At 44.0% G+C, this 23,040-nt stretch overlaps 2 pseudogenes; one reads left to right on the plus strand and one right to left on the minus strand.

Moving 5' to 3' along the window:
• Positions 1–14,323: 14,323 nt before the first annotated feature.
• On the minus strand, positions 14,324–14,442 carry LOC134948435 (5S ribosomal RNA; annotated as a pseudogene).
• Positions 14,443–16,111: 1,669 nt separating this feature from the next.
• Positions 16,112–16,230, plus strand: LOC134945679 (5S ribosomal RNA; annotated as a pseudogene).
• Positions 16,231–23,040: the final 6,810 nt, after the last annotated feature.

The raw sequence follows: 23,040 nt of genomic DNA on the forward strand, positions 1-23,040 counted from the left end.
GGGAGAAGAGCCCGCCGAAAAGGGGGCGGGGCCTATTCTCCTCAGCACACGGCGCCATTTTCCTGCTCAGCTCTGCTGTGAGGAAGGCTCCCAGGCTCTCCCCTGCACTGCACTACAGAAACAGGGTTAAAACAGAGAGGGGGGGCACTTATTTGGCGATATGATTACATATATAAAAATGCTATAAGGGAAAACACTTGTATAAGGGGTTGTCCCTGTATAATTATAGCGTTTTTGGTGTGTGCTGGCAAACTCTCCCTCTGTCTCCCCAAAGGGCTAGTGGGGTCCTGTCCTCTATCAGAGCATTCCCTGTGTGTGTGATGTGTGTCGGTACGTGTGTGTCGACATGTAGGAGGACGATGTTGGTGAGGAGGCGGAGCAAATTGCCTGTATTGGTGATGTCACTCTCTAGGGAGTCGACACTGGAATGGATGGCTTATTTAGGAATTACGTGATAATGTCAACACGCTGCAAGGTCGGTTGACGACATGAGACGGCCGGCAAACAAATTAGTACCTGTCCATGCGTCTCAGACACCGTCAGGGGCTTGTAAAAACGCCCATTTACCTTAGTCGGTCGACACAGACAAGGACACTGACTCCAGTGTCGACGGTGAAGAAACAAACGTATTTTCCTTTAGGGCCACACGTTTCATGTTAAGGGCAATGAAGGAGGTGTTACATATTTCTGATACTACAAGTACCACAAATAAGGGTATTATGTAAGGGTGAATAAACTACTTGTAGTTTTTCCTGAATCAGATAAATTAAATGAAGTGTGTGATGATACGTGGGTTTCCTCCGATAGAAAATTATTGGCGGTATACCCTTTCCTGCCAGAAGTTAGGGCGAGTTGGGAAACACACCTTAGGGTGGATAAGGCGCTCACACGCTTATAAAAACAAGGGGCGTTACCGTCTCCAGATACGGCAGCCCTCAAGGAGCCAGCTGATAGGAAGCTGAAAAATATCCTAAACGTATATACACACATACTGGTGTTATACTACGACCAGCAATCGCCTCAGCCTGGATGTGCAGCGCTGAGGGGGCTTGGTCGGATTTCCTGACTGAAAATATTGATACCCTTGACAGGGACAAGATTTTATTGACTATAGATGCATTTCTATATATGCGAGATGCACAGAGGGATATTTGCATTCTGGCATCAAGAGTAAATGTGATGTCCATATCTGCCAGACGAAGACACGACAGTGGTCAGGTGATGCAGATTCCAGACGGCACATGGAAGTATTGCCGTATAAAGGGGCAGTCCATCGGACCTGGTGGCCATGGCAACAGCTGAAAAATCCACCTTTTGTTACCCCAAGTCACATCTCAGCAGAAAAGGACACAGTCTTTTCAGTCTCAGTCCTTTCGTCCCCATAAGGGCAGGCGGGCAAAAGGGCCAGTCATATCTGCCCAGGGGTAGAGGAAAGGGAAGAAGACTGCAGCAGGCAGCCCATTCCCAGGAACAGAAGCCCTCCACAGCTTCTGCCAAGTCCGCAGCATGACGCTGGGGCCGTACAAGCGGACTCAGGTGCGGTAGGGGGTCATCTCAAGAGTTTCAGCACGCAGGGGGCTCACTCACAAGTGGACTCCTGGATCCTATACGTAGTATCCCAGGTGTACATTGGAAATTCGAGACGTCTCCCCCTCACAAGTTCCTGAAGTCTGCTTTACCAACGTCTCCCTCAGACAGGGAGGCAGTATTGGGAACAATTCACAGGCTGTATTCCCAGCAGGTGATAATCAAAGTACCCCTTCTACAACAAGGGAAGGGGTATTATTCCACACTATATTGTGGTACTGAAGTCAGACGGCTCGGTGAGATCTGAAATATTTGAACACTTACATACAAGTGTTCAAATCAAGATGGAGTCACTCAGAGTAGTGATAGCGAACCAGGAAGAAGGGGACGATATGGTGTCACTGGATATCAGGGACGCTTACCTACATGTCCAAATTTGCCTTCTCACCAAGGGTACCTCAGGTTCGTGGTACAGAACTGTCACTATCAGTTCAGACGCTGCCGTTTGGATTGTCCACGGCACCCCGGGTCTTTACCAAGGTAATGGCCGAAATGATGATTCTTCTTAAAAGAAATATGGACGCTTTCCTGATAAGGGCAAGGTCCAGAGAACAGTTGGAGGTCGGAGTAGCACTATCTTAAGTAGTTCTACGACAGCACGAGTGGATTCTAAATATTCCAAAATCGCAGTTTTTTTCGACGACACGTCTACTGTTCCTAGGGATGATTCTGGACACAGTCCAGAAAAGGATGTTTTCTCCCGGAGAAGAAAGCCAGGGAGTTATCCGAGCTAGTCAGGAACCTCCTAAAACCAGGAAAAGTATCAGTGCATCATTGCACAAGGATCCTGTGAAAAATGGTGGTTTCTTACAAAGCGATCCCATTCGGTAGATTTCACGCAAGAACCTTTCCGTGGGATTTGCTGGAAAAATGGTCCGGATCGCATCTTCAGATGCATCAGCGGATAACCCTGTCTCCAAGGACAAGGGTGTTTCTTCTGCGGTGGCTACAGAGTGCTCATCTATGAAAGGGCCGCAGATTCGGCATTCAGGACTGGGTCCTGGTGACCACGGATGCCAGCCTGAGTGGCTGGGGAGCAGTCACACAAGGAAAAAATTTCCAGAGAGTGTGATCAAGTCTGGAGACTTCTCTCCACATAAATATACTGGAGCTAAGGGCAATTTACAATGCTCTAAGCTTAGCAAGACCTCTGCTTCAAGGTCAGCCGGTATTGATCCAGTGGGACAACATCACGGCAGTCGCCCACGTAAACAGACAGGGCGGCACAAGAAGCAGGAGGGAAATGGCAGAAACTACAAGGATTCTTCGCTGGGCGAAAAATCATGTGATAACACTCTCAGCAGTGTTCATTCCGGGAGTGGAAAACTGGGAAGCAGACTTCCTCAGCAGGCATGACCTCCACCCGGGAGAGTGGGGACTTCATCGGGAAGTTTTCCACATGATTGTAAACCGTTGGGAAAAACCAAAGGTGGACATGATGTCGTCCCGCCTGAACAAAAAACTAGACAGATATTGCGCCAGGTCAAGGGACCCTCAGGCAATAGCGGTGGACGCTCTGGTAACACTGTGGGTGTACCAGTCAGAGTATGTGTTCCCTCCTATGCCTCTCATACCAAAAGTACTGAGAATCATAAGAGGGAGATGAGTAAGAACGATACTCGTGGTTCCGGATTGGCCAAGAAGGACTTGGTACCCGAAACTTCAAGAGATGTTCACGGAAGACCCGTGGCCTCTACCTTTAAGAAAGGACCTGCTCCAGCAGGGGCCTTGTCTGTTCCAAGACTTACCGCGGCCGCGTTTGACGGCATGGCGGTTGAACGCCGGATCCTGAAAGGGCATTCCAGATGAAGTCATCCCTACCCTGGTCGAAGACAGGAAGGATGTAACCGCAAAACATTTTCACCGCATTTGGTGAAGATATGTTGCGTGGTGTGAGGCCAAGAAGGCCCCTACAGAGGAATTCCAACTGGGTCGTTTCCTACATTTCCTGAAAACAGGACTGTCTATGGGCCTAAAATTAGGGTCCATTAAGATTCAAATTTCGGCCCTGTCGAATTTCTTCCAGAAAGAACTGGCTTTAGTGCCTGACTTTCAGATGTTTGTAAAAGGGGTACTGCATATACAGCCTCCTTTTGTGCCCCAGTGGCACCTTGGGATCTCAATGTTGTTTTGAGTTTCCTAAAGTCACATTGGTTTGAACCACTCACCACTGTGGACTTAGCATCGTCACCTTCCATGTGAGATATTTTATTAGCCCTGGCTTCAGCCAGGCGTGTGTCAGAATTGGCGGCTTTATCATATATAAAGCCCTTACTTAATTTTTCATTCTGACAGGGCAGAATTGAGGACTCGTCCTCAATTTCTCCTTAAGGTGTTTTCTGTTTTTCACATGAACCAACCTATTGTGGTACCTGCGGGTACTAGGGACTTGGAGGACTCCAAGTTACTTGACGTTGTCAGGGCCCTGAAAAATATGTTTCCAGGACGGCTGGAGTCAGAAAATCTGACTCGCTGTTTAGCCTGTATGCACCCAACAAGATGGGTGCTCCTGCTTCTAAGCAGACGATTGCTCGCTGGATTTGTAATACAATTCAGTTTACACATTCTGTGGCAGGCCTGCCACAGCCAAAATCTGTAAAAGCCCATTCCAAAAGGAAGGGGGCTCATCTTGGGCGACTGCCCGAGGGGTCTCGGCTTTACAACTTTGCCGAGCAGTTACTTGGTCAGGGGCAAACACGTTTGCTAAATTCTACAAATTTGATACCCTGGCTGAGGAGGACATGGAGTTCTCTCATTCGGTGCTGCAGGGTCATCCGCACTCTCCCGCCCGTTTGGGAGCTTTGGTATAATCCCCATGGTCCTTACGGAGTCCCAGCATCCACTAGGACGTCAGAGAAAATAAGATTTTACTTACCGATAAATCTATTTCTCGTAGTCCGTAGTGGATGCTGGGCGCCCATCCCAAGTGCGGATTGTCTGCAATACTTGTACATAGTTATTGTTACAAAAATCGGGTTATTCTTGTTGTGAGCCGTCTTTTCAGAGGCTCCTTCGTTGTTATCATACTGTTAACTGGGTTCAGATCACAGGTTGTACGGTGTGATTGGTGTGGCTGGTATGAGTCTTACCCGGGATTCAATATCCTTCCTTATTATGCACGCTCGTCCGGGCACAGTATCCTAACTGAGGCTTGGAGGAGGGTCATAGGGGGAGGAGCCAGTGCACACCACCTGATCCTAAAGCTTTTATTATTGTGCCCTGTCTCCTGCGGAGCCGCTATATCCCCATGGTCCTTACGGAGTCCCAGCATCCACTACGGACTACGAGAAATAGATTTATCGGTAAGTAAAATCTTATTTTATCATATGTACAATACATTTTGTATTAATCCTGAATTAAAAACAAAAGCATCTATTTAATAATGACAAATTTTATTTACAATATTATAATGCAATATTTTAAAGTACATATTATTTATATGTTTAAGTGACCCTGCCCCCAAAATGAGGTACAGAGGGTATTGGGAGGGTGGACCCTCTTCTTTGGGGCAGAGCATTGAAGCCACCATGACTGAAACACCCTAGCCTCTTCTCTGCAGTTTCTCTTGCAGGTATGTGTCCACTTCACTGTGGGTATAAAGCACTGTGGTTGGTTTCCTCATAGGTTGGTTGCCAGTACCAGGTAAGGTAGCACATGCTACACTTACTACACAATTTTCCATATAATGTAATACATTGTTAATATGTGTAAGTCACCCCTGCCCCCAAAAAGAGGTACAGAGGGCACTGGCAGGGTGGAACCTTTTATGGGAGCAGGGCATTCCCACTTCCATGACTGAAACACCCTAACCCCTCCTCAGAGCCGGCCCTAACCAATATGATGCCCTAAGCAAGATTTTGGCTGGTGCCCCCTAGCACCACCGCTGGTTCTGCCTCTGACCTTGCACCTCTTTCCCAGCACCATCACCCCTCCTCACCCATAGCAGTCCCAGTACCCCCTATATTTTAAATAGGAACAGTTCGCACATTTGACGCACAGCCCAAAAAAAGGCATCTTCTTGCTGGAAAGGGGCATGGCCACACAATAGTAACCCCAATTCCAGTTACGCCACACAGTACTGCAACTTTATTCACATTTTATCTTGCGATAGTGTCCATAATTCATATTACATCCCACAGTAGTATCACTTTACCTTATAAACGTTACTCTTCACAGTAGAGTCCCTTATTCACATTACATCACACTGAATTGCTCCTTATTCACATTACACCACACCTTATTGCTCTTTATTCACATTAGATGACACAGTAGTGCCCTTTCTATATGCAACGCCACACAGTAGAGCACCTTATACACATAATGCCACACATTAGTAATGCATTTATGCACAATTCCACACAGTAATGCCCCTTACACATATGAGACACATTAATGTCCTTATAAACATAATGCACCTTACACATTATGACAACCTTTATTAATGCCCTTTTACACATAATGTCCCTTACACATATGCCGCACATTATTAATGCCCCTATACACATAATGACACACATAGTGCCCCCTACACATTTGCTGCACATTATTAGTGCCCCTACACACAATGACACACATACAGTAGTACCCTGTTACACATATGCCGCACATTATTAATGCCCTTATACACATAATGACACACACATAGTGGCCCTTTACACACATGTTGCACATTATTAATGCATTTTCACATGACACACATAATGCTCCTTACACATATACTGAAAACTACTGCACAACCAACCCACTCACATGCACACAGCACTCACACTGCCACTAAAACTGTGACCTCTGCCTCTGCTTGGATACAGATGTGTCCTCACAAATCTTGCATCAATGCTAACGTCGAGCACCTTTTTTTTAATCTTATTTGCATTGCTATGTGGCTAGGATGCACAAGCAGCTTCTGCTGATTAAACTAATATGCAGCATGCCTATATACTGTGTGAGACTGTGGCTGTATCTGCATATGAAATGCTACATACAGAATATAGGCATGCCACATATCATTTTAATCAGCAGAAGCTGATGATGCCCCTATGCATATCAAATGCCCTAGGCAATTGCCTAGTTTGCCTATGCCTATGGCCGGCTCTGCCCCTCCTGTGCAGTTTTTCTTGCAGGTATGTGACTGGTTCACTGTGGGTAGAGTGCGCTGCAGTTGATTTCCTCATGGTTTAGTTGCCAGGAACAGGTAAGGTAGCACATGCTACACTTTCTTAGTACACATATTTCCATATACTGTAATACATTGTTTAAATGTGTTAGTTACCCCTGCCTACAAGAAGAGGTGCAGAGGGTATTGGAAGGGAGTAACCTCTCCTTGGGGGCAGGGCATTCTCACTACCATGACTGAAACACCCTAACACCTTCTGTGCAGTTTATCTTGCAGGTATTTGTGCGGTTCAATGAGGGTAGAGCTCACCGCCGTCGGTTTTCTCATAGGTTGGTTGCCAGGAAAAGGTAAGGTAACACTTGCTACACTTGAACAGTACACAAGTTTCCATACAGAGTAAAACATTATTGTATTTAATATACATTTTCTATTGCATCTTAATCGAACCAAAACCCCCATATATATTTAAATGTTGCAAATACTATTTACAAATACTTAATATAATTTTTTTTATGTACTTACTGTTTATTTGTGTAAGCAACCCCTGCCCCCAACAAGAGGTACAGAGGGCACTGTGAGGGTGGAACCTCTTCCTGGGAACAGGGCATTCTCACTACCATGACTGAAATACCCTAACCCCTTCTGTGTAGTATTTCTTGCAGGTATGTGACCGGTTTACTGTGGGTATAGCGCGCTGTAATTGGTTTCCACATGGGTTGGTTGCCAGGACCAGGTAAGGTAGCACATGCTACACATGCACAGCACACAAGTTTGCATGCACTGTAATACATATTTTATCATATGTACTATATATTTTGTATTGAACCTGAATTAAAAACAAAACAAAAACAAAAGCATATATTTCAAAATTACAAATTTTCTTTACAATATTATAATGCAATATTTTTATGTACTTACTGTTTACATGTGTAAGCCACCCCTGCCCCCAAAAAGAGGTACAGAGGGCACTGGAAGGGTGGAACCTTTCATGGGAACAGGGCATTCCCATTACTATGACTGAAACACCCTAACCCCTTCTGTGCAGTTTTTCTTGCAGGTATATGACTGGTTCACTGTGGGTAGAGTAGCGCTGCAGTTGATTTCCTCATGGGTTAGTTGACAGGACCAGGTAAGGTAGCACATGCTACACTTTCTTAGTACACACATTATCATATACTGTAATACATTTTTATATGTCTAAGTCACCCCTGCCTCCAAGATGAGGTACAGAGTATATATATATATATATATATATTTTTTTTTTTTTAATAATGGTTTTTCTTAAATTTTAGGTATGTCACTGGTTCACAGTGGGTAGAGTGTGCTGCAGTTGATTTCCTCATGGGTTAGTTCCAGGAACAGGTAAGGTAGCACATGCTACACTTTCTTAGTACACACATTTCCATACACTTTAATACATTGGGGTAAATTTACTAAGATTCGTATTTTCCCGTTTCAGGTCAAAGTTCAATCACGAATGACATCGAAAGTGTAAAACTGCAACTTTTTGAATTTGTTACGACGGATTTACTAAGCTGCCGTATTTTGCCTTTTCGGGTTTTCCAATGTCGATGTCATTCGTTTTTTTTTTCAGTTTTTTACGGCAGTGATTGGCAAAACACTGCCGACTTTTTAAAAATGAATCTCGGCCGGATCTGTGTGATCCGTGCTGGGGTTCATTTTTTTTTTTTTTTTTAAATTAAACAGTGTAAAATCATAAAAAAAATTGCGTGGGGTCCCCCCTCCTAAGCATAACCAGCCTCGGGCTCTTTGAGCCGATCCTGGTTGCAGAAATATGGGGAAAAAAATGACAGGGGTTCCCCCATATTTAAGCAACCAGCATCGGGCTCTGCGCCTGGTCCTGGTTCCAAAAATATGGGGGACAAAAAGAGTAGGGGTCCCCCGTATTTTTAAAACCAGCACCGGGCTCCACTAGCTGGACAGATAATGCCACAGCCGGGGGTCACTTTGATATAGTGCCCTGCGGCCGTGGCATCAAAAATCCAACTAGTCACCCCTGGCCGGGGTACCCTTGGGGAGTGGGGACCCCTTCAATCAAGGGGTCCCCCCCCCAGCCACCCAAGGGCCAGGGGTGAAGCCCGAGGCTGCCCCCCCCATCCAATGGGCTGCGGATGGGGGGGCTGATAGCCTTTTGTGATAATGAAAAGATATTGTTTTTAGTAGCAGTACTACAAGGCCCAGCAAGCCTCCCCCGCATGCTGGTACTTGGAGAACCACAAGTACCAGCATGCGGCGGAAAAACGGGCCCGCTGGTACCTGTAGTACTATTACTAAAAAAATACCCAAAAAAAGACTAGACACACACACCGTGAAAGTAAAGATTTATTACATACATGCACACAAACATACATACATACTTACCTTATGTTCACACGAGGGTCTGTCCTCTTCTCCAGTAGAATCCAAGGGGTACCTGTTGAATAAATTCTACTCACCAGATCCCGGGTCCAGGGTCCTCGGGGCAACCATTTGTAATCCAGGTACTTGAATAAAATAACAAAACGGAGAGCCGAGCCACGAACTGAAAGGGGCCCCATGTTTTCACATGGGACTCCTTTCCCCGAATGCCAGAAACCCACTCTGACTGATGTCTAAGTGGGTTTCTTCAGCCAATCAGGGAGCGCTACGTTGTAGCACCCTCCTGATCAGCTGTGTGCTCCTGTACTGTCTGACAGGCGGCACACGGCAGTGTTACAATGTAGCGCCTATGCGCTCCATTGTAACCAATGGTGGGAACTTTCTGCTCAGCGGTGACGTCACTTTAGGTCAACCGCAGGGCAGAAAGTTCCCACCATTGGTTACAATGGAGCGCATAGGCGCTACATTGTAACACTGCCGTGTGCCGCCTGTCACTCAGTACAGGAGCACACAGCCGATCAGGAGGGTGCTACAACGTAGCGCTCCCTGATTGGCTGAAGAAACCCACTTAGACATCAGTCAGAGTGGGTTTCTGGCATTCGGGGAAAGGAGTCCCATGTGAAAACATGGGGCCCCTTTCAGTTCGTGGCTCGGCTCTCCGTTTTGTTATTTTATTCAAGTACCTGGATTACAAATGGTTGCCCCGAGGACCCTGGGACCCGGGATCTGGTGAGTAGAATTTATTCAACAGGTACCCCTTGGATTCTACTGGAGAAGAGGACAGACCCTCGTGTGAACATAAGGTAAGTATGTATGTATGTTTGTGTGCATGTATGTAATAAATCTTTACTTTCACGGTGTGTGTGTCTTGTCTTTTTTTGGGTATTTTTTTAGTAATAGTACTACAGGTACCAGCGGGCCCGTTTTTCCGCCGCATGCTGGTACTTGTGGTTCTCCAAGTACCAGCATGCGGGGGAGGCTTGCTGGGCCTTGTAGTACTGCTACTAAAAGCAATATCTTTTCATTATCACAAAAGGCTATCAGCCCCCCCATCCGCAGCCCATTGGATGGGGGGGGACAGCCTCGGGCTTCACCCCTGGCCCTTGGGTGGCTGGGGGGGGGGACCCCTTGATTGAAGGGGTCCCCACTCCCCCAGGGTACCCCGGCCAGGGGTGACTAGTTGGATTTTTGATGCCACGGCCGCAGGGCACTATATCAAAGTGACCCCCGGCTGTGGCATTATCTGTCCAGCTAGTGGAGCCCGGTGCTGGTTTTAAAAATACGGGGGACCCCTACTCTTTTCGTCCCCCGTATTTTTGGAACCAGGACCAGGCGCAGAGCCCGATGCTGGTTGCTTAAATATGGGGGAACCCCTGTCAATTTTTTCCCCATATTTCTGCAACCAGGATCGGCTCAAAGAGCCCGAGGCTGGTTATGCTTAGGAGGGGGGACCCCACGCAATTTTTTTTGAGAAAATAATCACTTTCCCACCCCTTCCCACTGATATACATGCACGGATCTCATGGATCCGTGCATGCCTATACAATCACGGATTAAAAAAGCAGGTCTGTTTTTTTTTAGCACTTTTTTACGAGTTGTAATTTTTCACGGCAGTGTTTTTTTTTTTTTTTTGCTTTGCACTTCTTAGTAAATTACCGAGATTCATACTTAAACAGCCGCGTTTTGACCGATGGTGTATTCATTTGTATTTTTTTTGTTGGACTTCCAAAAAATTACGAATGCCCTCATCACTGCCGTGATTATTGCTTAGTAAATTACCGAGATGACACTTTGATGAAAAAACGGCATCTCGGTCAAAATCGGGACCTTAGTAAATTTACCCCATTGTTTATATGTCTAAGTCTCCTCGGCCTCCAAGAAGAGTTACAGAAGGTATTGGGAGGGTGCAACCTCTTGGGGGCAGATCATGCAAACCACCATGACTGATACACTCTAAACCCTTCTGTGCAGTTTTTCTTGCAGGTATGTGTCTGGTTCCCTGGGGGTAAAGTGTGCTGCGGTTGGTTTCCTCATAGATTTGTTGCCAGGAACAGGTAAGGTAGCACCTGCTACACTTGAACAGCACACAAGTTACCATACACTATACTACATTCTTTATCGTATTTAATGTACATGTTGTATTGCACCTAAATTTAATAAAATAACACACATATATTAAAATGTTGCAAAATCTGTTTACAAATACTTAATGTAATATTTTCATGTACTTAATGTTTATATGTGTAAGCCACCCTTGCTCCAAGAAGAAATACAGAAAGCATTGAGAGGGAGGAACCTCTTCTTGGGGGCAGGGAATTCTCACTACCATGACTGAAATACCCTAACCCCTTCTGTGCAGTTTTTCTTGTAGGTGTGTGACTGGTTCACTGTGGGTAGAGTGCGCTGCAGTTGATTTCCTCATGGGTTGGTTGCCAGGACCAGGTAAGGTAGCACATGCTACCCATGCACAGCACACAAGTTTGCATACATTGTAATACATATTTTATCATATTTACTATACATTTTGTATTGCACCTGATTTAAAAAGACAAAAACAAAAGCATATATTAATAATTACTAATTTTCTTTACAATATTGAATTGCAATATTTGAAAGTACATATTATTTAAATGTGTAAGTAACCCTGCCCCCAAAATAGGAACAGAGTGTGGACCCTCTTCTTGGGAACAGAGCATTGAAGCCACCATGACTGAAAAACCCTAGTCCCTTCTGTGCAGTTTCTCTTGCAGGTATGTGTCCAGTTCACTGTGGGTATAGTGCGCTGTGGTTGGTTTCCTCATAGGTTGGTTGCCAGGAACATGGTAGCACATGCTGCACTTAGTACACACATTTTCATATACTGTATTACACTGTTTATACTGTATATGTAAGTCACCCCTGCCTCCAAGAAGAGGTACAGAGGGTATTTGGAGGGTGGAACCATTTGTTGGGGGCAGGGCATTCATACCACCATTACTGGAATACCCTAATCCTTTTGTGCAGTTTCTGTTGCAAGCATGTGTCCAGTTCACTATTGGTAGACCATGCCATGAGTGGATTCCTCATAGATTAGTTGCAAGGACCAGGTAAGGTAGCACCTGCTACACTTTCTTAGTACACACATTTCCGTACACTGTAATACATTGTTTATATGTGTAAGTCACCCCTGATTTCAAGAAGAGTTACAGATAGCACTGGGAAGGTGGAACCACTTGGGGGCAGATCATGCAAAACACCAAAACTGAAACACACATCCCTTCTGTGCGTTTTTTTTATTTTTTATTTTTGCAGATATGTGACCAGTTCACTGTGTGTAGAGTGAGCTGCAATTGGTTTCTTCATGGGTTGGTCACCAGGACTAGTTAAGGTAGCACATGCTTCATTTTCTTAGTACACATATTTCTATATAAAGTAATACATTGTTTATATGTGTAAGTCACCCCTGCCTACAAGAAGAGGTGCAGAGGGTATTTGGAGGGTGAAACCACTTGTTGGGGGTAGGGCATTCAAACCACCATTACTGGAAGTCCGTAACCCTTCTGTGCAGTTTTTCTTGCAGGCATGTGTCCGGTTCACTGATGGTAGACCATGCCATGAGTGGATTCCTCATAGGTTGGTTGTAAGGAACTGGTAAGGTAGCACCTGCTACACTTTCTTAGTACTCACATTTCCATACACTGTAATATATTGTATTTATGTGTAAGTCACCCCAGCCTCCAAGAAGACTTACAGAGGTTATTGGGAGTGTGGAACCTCTTGGGGGCAGATCATGTAAACCACCATGACTGAAACACTCTAAATCCTTCTGTGCAGTTTTTCTTGCAGGTATGTGGTCTGGTTCACTGTGGGTAAAGTGCACTTCAGTTGGTTTCCCCATAGGTTTGTTGTCAGGAACAGGTAAGTTAGCACCTGCTACACTTTAGCCGTACTCAAGTTACCATACACTGCAATATACATTTGGTATTGCACCTAAATTTAATAAAATAACACACCTATATTTTAATGTTGAAAAAACTGTTTACAAATACTTAATGTAATATTATCATGTACTTAATGTTGTTTTTCTCATAGGTTGTTTGCCTGGAAAGGTAAGGTAGCACTTGCTACACTTGAACAGTACAAAAGTTTCCATACACTGTAAAATATTCCTTATTGTATTTAATATACATTGTGTATTGCACCTTAATCTAAACAAAAAAAACCACATATATTTAAATGTTGCAAATACTGTTTAAAAATGTGTAAGCCACCCCTGCCCCCAAAAAGAGGTACAGAGAGCACTGGCAGGGTGGAACCTTTTATGGGAGCAGGGCATTCCCACTACCATGACTGAAACACCCTAACCCCTCCTGTGCAGTCTTTCTGCAGGTATGTGACTGGTTCACTGTGGGTAGAGTGCGCTGCAGTTGATTTCCTCATGGGTTAGTTGCCAGGAACAGGTAAGGTAGCACCTGCTACACTTTCTTAGTACACATATTTCCATATACTGTAATACATTGTTTATATGTGTAAGTTACACCTGCCTACAAAAAGAGGTGCAGAGGGTATTGGGAGGGTGGAACCACTTGTTGGGGGCAGAGCATTCATACCACCCTTACTGAAACACTGTAATCCCTTCTGTGCAGTTTTTTCTTTTGAAAAAATCAAGAAGGGAAAAGAAAGACTCTATGCTGGGGCACTCTTATTGAGAAAATGAGACAGTAAAATGTAACCTTTATTATGGATCATTTAAAATATAGTGTGACAGACAAGATAAGGTATTCCAAACACAAATATAAATACCAAGGTCATTTCAAATTAATAAACAGTAAATACCGCAAAAGATGAAAATGTATTATATAATCGCAGGAGTAGCTTAACATATGTCCACTGTCAACAGGTGGATAGCTGGAGTCTCCTGTGATGATATCCCGTGAGTTAATCTAAGCACCATTGAATTGAAAGGTTTGTTGCCTAGTATGGTGTTGAACCACCTTCTGTATCAATGTCTGATGGTAGTGTCACCATAGGCATTTTAATGCAGCGGATTAGACAGGAGTGTATAATCTGCCGAGTTAACGAAAAATTAATTAATGATAACCAACAGATAGTGGATTGAATCATAAAGAAGTGATTTTAAAGACACAGCAGATTTGTGAAAAGATATGGACATTCATATATGAAGCATATAATAATAAATCTGTTCTTTCTATTGAAAGAAGAGAAAAAGATTATTAGAGGAATGTTCCTGCTGCTTTCCAAACAAGTTTACTGCACCTGGTGTTCCTTGGCAGTCTCCCAAACAAGTACTGCCCAGGCCTTCCAGAGCTTTGCTTCCAAGATCTGACGCGATTAGGCGTCTCCTGTGGAGTATGGCCGTAAACGGTTGGATGAGTGAGTACTTATTCCTGGTAAACAGAAATGTGCTTCTGCTATCCAGAATGGGGGCTTCCACAAACATTAATCACCACCACCGTGGTGAAAGGAACTGGATGAGAGAGCACATCGGTACAGAGGTGCAAGAGTGCAAGGAAAGAAAAAATGATAGCAATAAATGCCAATAAGGCATGAATTGGGTATAGGAGAAAAGAAAAGGGAGAAGACAATAACTTGATCAGTATAAGTGAACTATACCAGTGAACAAGCCTGTAAAAGGTGAAACAGTCCGTTTGGTCAGTGGAGATATAGGGCAGCGCGCAGCCCATATCTCTTTGGTGATATCCCGGTCATGTAAGCGCCCACTTGGGCAAAATTACACCAGTACTACTAACTGCTCACTTTGATAATCTTTTTGTGCACCACTCACTTTAAACTTTTTAAGAGATTACTCTGACATACTTGTTACTTTTTTTCAAGAGACTGTCTTTTTATACTTATGCTGCAAATTAGGCTCATAATGTGTTTATTTTGACACATATGTTCCTTTCTCTTGGTTCAAGAGATTGCCTTCTAATGTTTTTTCTGCAAGCTATACCTATACTGTGATTGCACAGCTGATTTGTTTTTAGGACAAATTTATACACTTTACATAGTTTGAACAGCATTAATACAAATTGAAACAGCTGACACCAAAAGGGTTGTTTTGCTATATTTGTCTTTCCCTTCTGTTTGAAGAGATTATTTTTCAATACTGATGGTGCTAAATTATGTCTATAATAATAATAATAATAATAATAATAATAGAGAATCTGCTTTTAGTACTAATTTACTAACTTGATTCAGCTTTAAAACCAACTACAATCCTCTCCATAATCAATTGTATTTGATTGATTTTAATCAGCCGCACCTGGTTGCTGTTAGTATTAACTGCTCACTTTGACAATCTTTTTGTGCACCACTCACTTTAAACTTTTTAAGAGATTACTCTGACATACTTGTTACTTTCTTCTAAGACTGTCTTTCTATGCTCTTGCTGCAAATTAGGCTCATAATGTGTTTGTTTTGACACATATGTTCCTTTCTCTTGGTTCAAGAGATTGCCTTCTAATGTTTTTGCTGCAAGCTATACTTATACTGTGATTGCACAGCTGATTTGTTTTCAGGACAAATTTATACACTTTACGTAGTTTGAACAGCATTTAATACAAATTGAAACAGCTGACACTAAAAAGGTTATTTTGCTATATTTGTCTTTCCCTTCTGTTTGAAGAGATTATTTTTCAATATTGATGGTGCTAAATTATGTCTATAATTACATAGAGAATCTGCTTTTAGGACCAATCTACTAACCTGACTCAGCTTAAAAACTAACTACAATCCTCCTCATAATTAATTGTATTTGATTGATTTCAATTAGCCGCACCTGGTCGCTGTACATATATTTACAAGTTATTGTCTTCTCCCTTTTCTTTTCTCCTATACCCAATTCATGCCTTATTGGCATTTATTGCTATCATTTTTTCTTTCCTTGCACTCTTGCACCTCTGTACCGATGTGCTCTCTCATCCAGTTCCTTTCACCACGGTGGTGGTGATTAATGTTTGTGGAAGCCCCCATTCTGGACAGCAGAAGCACATTTCTGTTTACCAGGAATAAGTACTCACTCATCCAACCGTTTACGGCCATACTCCACAGGAGACGCCTAATCTCGTCAGATCTTGGAAGCAAAGCTCTGGAAGGCCTGGGCAGTACTTGTTTGGGAGACTGCCAAGGAACACCAGGTGCAGTAAACTTGTTTGGAAAGCAGCAGGAACATTCCTCTAATATTCTTTTTCTCTTCTTTCAATAGAAAGAACAGATTTATTATTATATGCTTCATATATGAATGTCCATATCTTTTCACAAATCTGCTGTGTCTTTAAAATCACTTCTTTATGATTCAATCCACTATCTGTTGGTTATCATTAATTAATTTTTCGTTAACTCGGCAGATTATACACTCCTGTCTAATCTGCTGCATTAAAATGCCTATGGTGACACTACCATCAGACATTGATACAGAAGGTGGTTCAACACCATACTAGGCAACAAACCTTTCAATTCAATGGTGCTTAGATTAACTCACGGGATATCATCACAGGAGACTCCAGCTATCCACCTGTTGACAGTGGACATATGTTAAGCTACTCCTGCGATTATATAATACATTTTCATCTTTTGCGGTATTTACTGTTTATTAATTTGAAATTACCTTGGTATTTATATTTGTGTTTGGAATACCTTATCTTGTCTGTCACACTATATTTTAAATGATCCATAATAAAGGTTAAATTTTACTGTCTCATTTTCTCAATAAGAGTGCCCCAGCATAGAGTCTTTCTTTTCCCTTCTTGATTGTTTCAATGTAACCCCACTGACTCTGGGAGCACCACCGACGGTTTCATCTACACATTAGTGTTATATTTCCAAGGTCGGTTATGGACATTTGGCTTGTAATAAGGTTTTGTCTGCTATTTTTTACTAGTGCGGAACACCCCTCTTTTTCTTTTGCAGTTTTTTCTTTTGCAGTTATGTGACCGGATCACAGTGGGTAGAGCGCGCTGCAATTGGTTTCCTCATGGGATGGTTGCCAGGAACAGGTAAGGTAGCACATGCCACACTTTCTTAGTATACACATTTCCATACACTTGAATACATTATTTATATGTGTAAGTCTCCTCGGCCTCCAAAAAGAGTTACAGAAGGTATTGGGAGGGTGCAACCTCTTGGGGGCAGATCATGCAGACCACCATGACTGTAACACTCTAAACCCTTCTGTGCAGTTTTTCTTGCAGGTATGTGTCTGGTTCACTGTGAGTAAAGTGTGCTGTGGTTGGTTTCCTCATAGGTTTGTTGCCAGGAACAGGTAAGGTAGCACCTGCTACACTCGAACAGCACACAAGTTACCATACACTATACTACTTTCTTTATCATATTTAATGTACATGTTATGTTGCACCTAAATTTAATAAAATAACACACATATATTAAAATGGTGAAAAATCTGTTTACAAATACTTAATGTGATATTTTCATGTACTTAATGTTTATATGTGTAAGCCGCCCCTGCCCCAAGAAGAAGTACAGAAAGCACTGAGAGGGAGGAACCTCTCCTTGGGGGCAGGGAATTCTCACTACCATGACTGAAACACCCTAACACCTTCTGTGCAGTTTACCTTGCAGGTATGTATTCGGTTCAATGAGGGTAGAGCTCACCGCTGTCGGTTTTCTCATAGGTAAGGTAACACTTGCTACACTTGAACAGTACACAAGTTTCCATACAGTGTAAAACATTCTTTATTGTATTTAATATACATTTTCTATTGCACCTTAATCGAAACAAAACCCCCATATATATTTAAATGTTGCAAATACTATTTACAAATACTTAATATAATATTTTTTTATGTACTTACTGTTTATTTGTGTAAGCAACCCCTGCCCCCAACAAGAGGTACAGAGGGTACTGTGAGGGTGGAACCTCTTCCTGGGAACAGGGCATTCTCACTACCATGACTGAAATACCCTAACCCCTTCTGTGCAGTATTTCTTGCAGGTATGTGACCGGTTCACTGTGGGTAGAGCGCGTTGTAATTGGTTTCCACATGGGTTGGTTGCCAGGACCAGGTAAGGTAGCACATGCTACACATGCACAGCACACAAGTTTGCATGCACTGTAATACATATTTTATCATATGTACTATACATTTTGTATTGAACCTGAATTAAAAACAAAACAAAAACAAAAGCATATATTTAATAATTACTAATTTTCTTTACAATATTATAATGCAGTATTTTTTAGTGATGAGCACCGGAAATTTTTCGGGTTTTGTGTTTTGGTTTTGGGTTCGGTTCCGCGGCCGTGTTTTGGGTTCGAACGCGTTTTGGCAAAACCTCACCGAATTTTTTTTGTCGGATTCGGGTGTGTTTTGGATTCGGGTGTTTTTTTCAAAAAACCCTAAAAAACAGCTTAAATCATAGAATTTGGGGGTCATTTTGATCCCAAAGTATTATTAACCTCAATAACCATAATTTCCACTCATTTTCAGTCTATTCTGAACACCTCACACCTCACAATATTATTTTTAGTCCTAAAATTTGCACCGAGGTCGCTGGATGACTAAGCTCAGCGACCCAAGTGGCCGACACAAACACCTGGCCCATCTAGGAGTGGCACTGCAGTGTCACGCAGGATGGCCCTTCAAAAAACTACTCCCCAAACAGCACATGACGCAAAGAAGAAAAAAAAGAGGCGCAATGAGGTAGCTGTGTGACTAAGATAAGCGACCCTAGTGGCCGACACAAACACCTGGCCCATCTAGGAGTGGCACTGCAGTGTCACGCAGGATGGCCCTTCCAAAAACACCCCCCAAACAGCACATGACGCAAAGAAAAAAAGAGGCGCAATGAGGTAGCTGTGTGACTAAGATAAGCGACCCAAGTGGCCGACACAAACACCTGGCCCATCTAGGAGTGGCACTGCAGTGTCACGCAGGATGGCCCTTCCAAAAACTACTCCCCAAACAGCACATGACGCAAAGAAAAATGAAAGAAAAAAGAGGTGCAAGATGGAATTGTCCTTGGGCCCTCCCACCCACCCTTATGTTGTATAAACAGGACATGCACACTTTAACCAACCCATCATTTCAGTGAAAGGGGCTGCCACACGACTGTGACTGAAATGACGGGTTGGTTTGGACCCCCACCAAAAAAGAAGCAATTAATCTCTCCTTGCACAAACTGGCTCTACAGAGGCAAGATGTCCACCTCATCATCATCCTCCGATATATCACCGTGTACATCCCCCTCCTCACAGATTATCAATTCGTCCCCACTGGAATCCACCATCTCAGCTCCCTGTGTACTTTGTGGAGGCAATTGCTGCTGGTCAATGTCTCCACGGAGGAATTGATTATAATTCATTTTAATGAACATCATCTTCTCCACATTTTCTGGATGTAACCTCGTACGCCGATTGCTGACAAGGTGAGCGGTGGCACTAAACACTCTTTCGGAGTACACACTTGTGGGAGGGCAACTTAGGTAGAATAAAGCCAGTTTGTGCAAGGGCCTCCAAATTGCCTCTTTTTCCTGCCAGTATAAGTACGGACTGTCTGACGTGCCTACTTGGATGCGGTCACTCATATAATCCTCCACCATTCTTTCAATGGGGAGAGAATCATATGCAGTGACAGTAGACGACATGTCCGTAATCGTTGTCAGGTCCTTCAGTCCGGACCAGATGTCAGCATCAGCAGTCGCTCCAGACTGCCCTGCATCACCGCCAGCGGGTGGGCTCGGAATTCTGAGCCTTTTCCTCGCGCCCCCAGTTGCGGGAGAATGTGAAGGAGGAGATGTTGACAGGTCGCGTTCCGCTTGACTTGACAATTTTGTCACCAGCAGTTCTTTGAACCCCAGCAGACTTGTGTCTGCCGGAAAGAGAGATCCAAGGTATGTTTTAAATCTAGGATCGAGCACGGTGGACAAAATGTAGTGCTCTGATTTCAACAGATTGACCACCCGTGAATCCTTGTTAAGCGAATTAAGGGCTCCATCCACAAGTCCCACATGCCTAGCGGAATCGCTCCGTGTTAGCTCCTCCTTCAATGTCTCCAGCTTCTTCTGCAAAAGCCTGATGAGGGGAATGACCTGACTCAGGCTGGCAGTGTCTGAACTGACTTCACGTGTGGCAAGTTCAAAAGGTTGCAGAACCTTGCACAACGTTTAAATCATTCTCCACTGCGCTTGAGACAGGTGCATTCCACCTCCTATATCGTGCTCAGTTGTATAGGCTTGAATGGCCTTTTGCTGCTCCTCCAACCTCTGAAGCATATAGAGGGTTGAATTCCACCTCGTTACCACTTCTTGCTTCAGATGATGGCAGGGCAGGTTCAGGCGTTTTTGGTGGTGCTCCAGTCTTCTGTACATGGTGCCTGTACGCCGAAAGTGTCCCGCAATTCTTCTGGCCACCGACAGCATCTCTTGCACGCCCCTCTCGTTTTTTAAATAATTCTGCACCACCAAATTCAAGGTATGTGCAAAACATGGGACGTGCTGGAATTTGCCCATATTTAATGCACACACAATATTGCTGGCGTTGTCCGATGCCACAAATCCACAGGAGAGTCCAATTGGGGTAAGCCATTCTGCGATGATCTTCCTCAGTTGCCGTAAGAGGTTTTTAGCTGTGTGCGTATTCTGGAAAGCGGTGATACAAAGCGTAGCCTGCCTAGGAAAGAGTTGGCGTTTGCGAGATGCTGCTACTGGTGCCGCCGCTGCTGTTCTTGCGGCGGGAGTCCATACATCTACCCAGTGGGCTGTCACAGTCATATAGTCCTGAGCCTGCCCTGCTCCACTTGTCCGTGGTTAAGTGGACATTGGGTACAACTGCATTTTTTAGGACACTGGTGAGTCTTTTTCTGAGGTCTGTGTACATTTTCGGTATCGCCTGCCTAGAGAAATGGAACCTAGATGGTATTTGGTACCGGGGACACAGTACCTCCAACAAGTCTCTAGTTGGCTCTGCAGTAATGATGGATACCGGAACCACGTTTCTCACCGCCCAGGATGCCAAGGCCTCAGTTATCCGCTTTGCAGCAGGATGACTGCTGTGATATTTCATCTTCCTCGCAAAGGACTGTTGGACAGTCAATTGCTTGGTGGAAGTAGTAAAAGTGGTCTTACGAGTACGACTTCCCCTCTGGGATGACCATCGACTCCCAGCAGCAACAACAGCAGCGCCAGCAGCAGTAGGCGTTACACGCAAGGATGCATCGGAGGAATCCCAGGCAGGAGAGGACTCGTCAGAATTGCCAGTGACATGGCCTGCAGGACTATTGGCATTCCTGGGGAAGGAGGAAATTGACACTGAGGGAGTTGGTGGGGTGCTTTGCGTGAGCTTGGTTACAAGAGGAAGGGATTTACTGGTCAGTGGACTGCTTCCGCTGTCGCCCAAAGTTTTTGAACTTGTCACTGACTTATGATGAATGCGCTGCAGGTGATGTATAAGGGAGGATGTTCCGAGGTGGTTAACGTCCTTACCCCTACTTATTACAGCTTGACAAAGGCAACACACGGCTTGACAAATGTTGTCCGCATTTCTGTTGAAATACTTCCACACCGAAGAGCTGATTTTTTTGGTATTTTCACCAGGCATGTCAATGGCCCTATTCCTCCCACGGACAACAGGTGTGTCCCCGGGTGCCTGACTTAAACAAACCACCTCACCATCAGAATCCTCCTGGTCAATTTCCTCCCCAGCGCCAGCAACACCCATATCCTCCTCATCCTGGTGTACTTCAACACTGACATCTTCAATCTGACTATCAGGAACTGAACTGCGGGTGCTCCTTCCAGCACTTGCAGGGGGCGTGCAAATGGTGGAAGGCGCATGCTCTTCACGTCCAGTGTTGGGAAGGTCAGGCATCGCAAACGACACAATTGGACTCTCCTTGTGGATTTGTGATTTCGAAAAACGCACAGTTCTTTTCTGTGCTTTTGCCAGCTTGAGTCTTTTCATTTTTCTAGCGAGAGGCTGAGTGCTTCCATCCTCATGTGAAGCTGAACCACTAGCCATGAACATAGGCCAGGGCCTCAGCCGTTCCTTGCCACTCCATGTGGTAAATGGCATATTGGCAAGTTTACACTTCTCCTCCGACAATTTTATTTTAGATTTTTGAGTCCTTTTTTTACTGATATTTGGTGTTTTGGATTTTACATGCTCTGTACTATGACATTGGGCATCGGCCTTGGCAGACGACTTTGATGGCATTTCATCGTCTCGGCCATGACTAGTGGCAGCAGCTTCAGCACGAGGTGGAAGTCGATCTTGATCTTTCCCTATTTTTGGAACCTCAACATTTTTGTTCTCCATATTTTAAGAGGCACAACTAAAAGGCACCTCAGGTAAACAATGGAGATGGATGGATACTAGTATACTTATGGATGGACGAGCGACTGCCGACACAGAGGTAGCTACAGCCGTGGACTACCGTACTGCGTCTGCTGCTAATATAGACTGGATGATAATGATATAAAAAATATATATATATCACTACTGTAGCCGGACAGGTATATATTATATAATGACGGACCTGCTGGACACTGTCAGCACTGCAGACTCCTAAAGTAAGCTACTAGTATCAAGAAGATAGAAAAAAAAAACACCACAGGTAGGTGGTATACAATTATGGATGGACGAGCCACTGCCGACACAGAGGTAGCTACAGCCGTGGACTACCGTACTGCGTCTGCTGCTAATATAGACTGGATGATAATGATATAAAAAATATATATATATATATCACTACTGCAGCCGGACAGGTATATATTATATAATGACGGACCTGCTGGACACTGTCAGCACTGCAGACTCCTAAAGTAAGCTACTAGTATCAAGAAGATAGAAAAACAAACAAACACCACAGGTAGGTGGTATACAATTATGGATGGACGAGCGACTGCCGACACAGAGGTAGCTACAGCCGTGGACTACCGTACTGCGTCTGCTGCTAATATAGACTGGATGATAATGATATAAAAAATATATATATATCACTACT

This window comes from Pseudophryne corroboree, chromosome 1, assembly GCF_028390025.1.
Source record: "Pseudophryne corroboree isolate aPseCor3 chromosome 1, aPseCor3.hap2, whole genome shotgun sequence".
NCBI lineage: Eukaryota > Metazoa > Chordata > Amphibia > Anura > Myobatrachidae > Pseudophryne > Pseudophryne corroboree.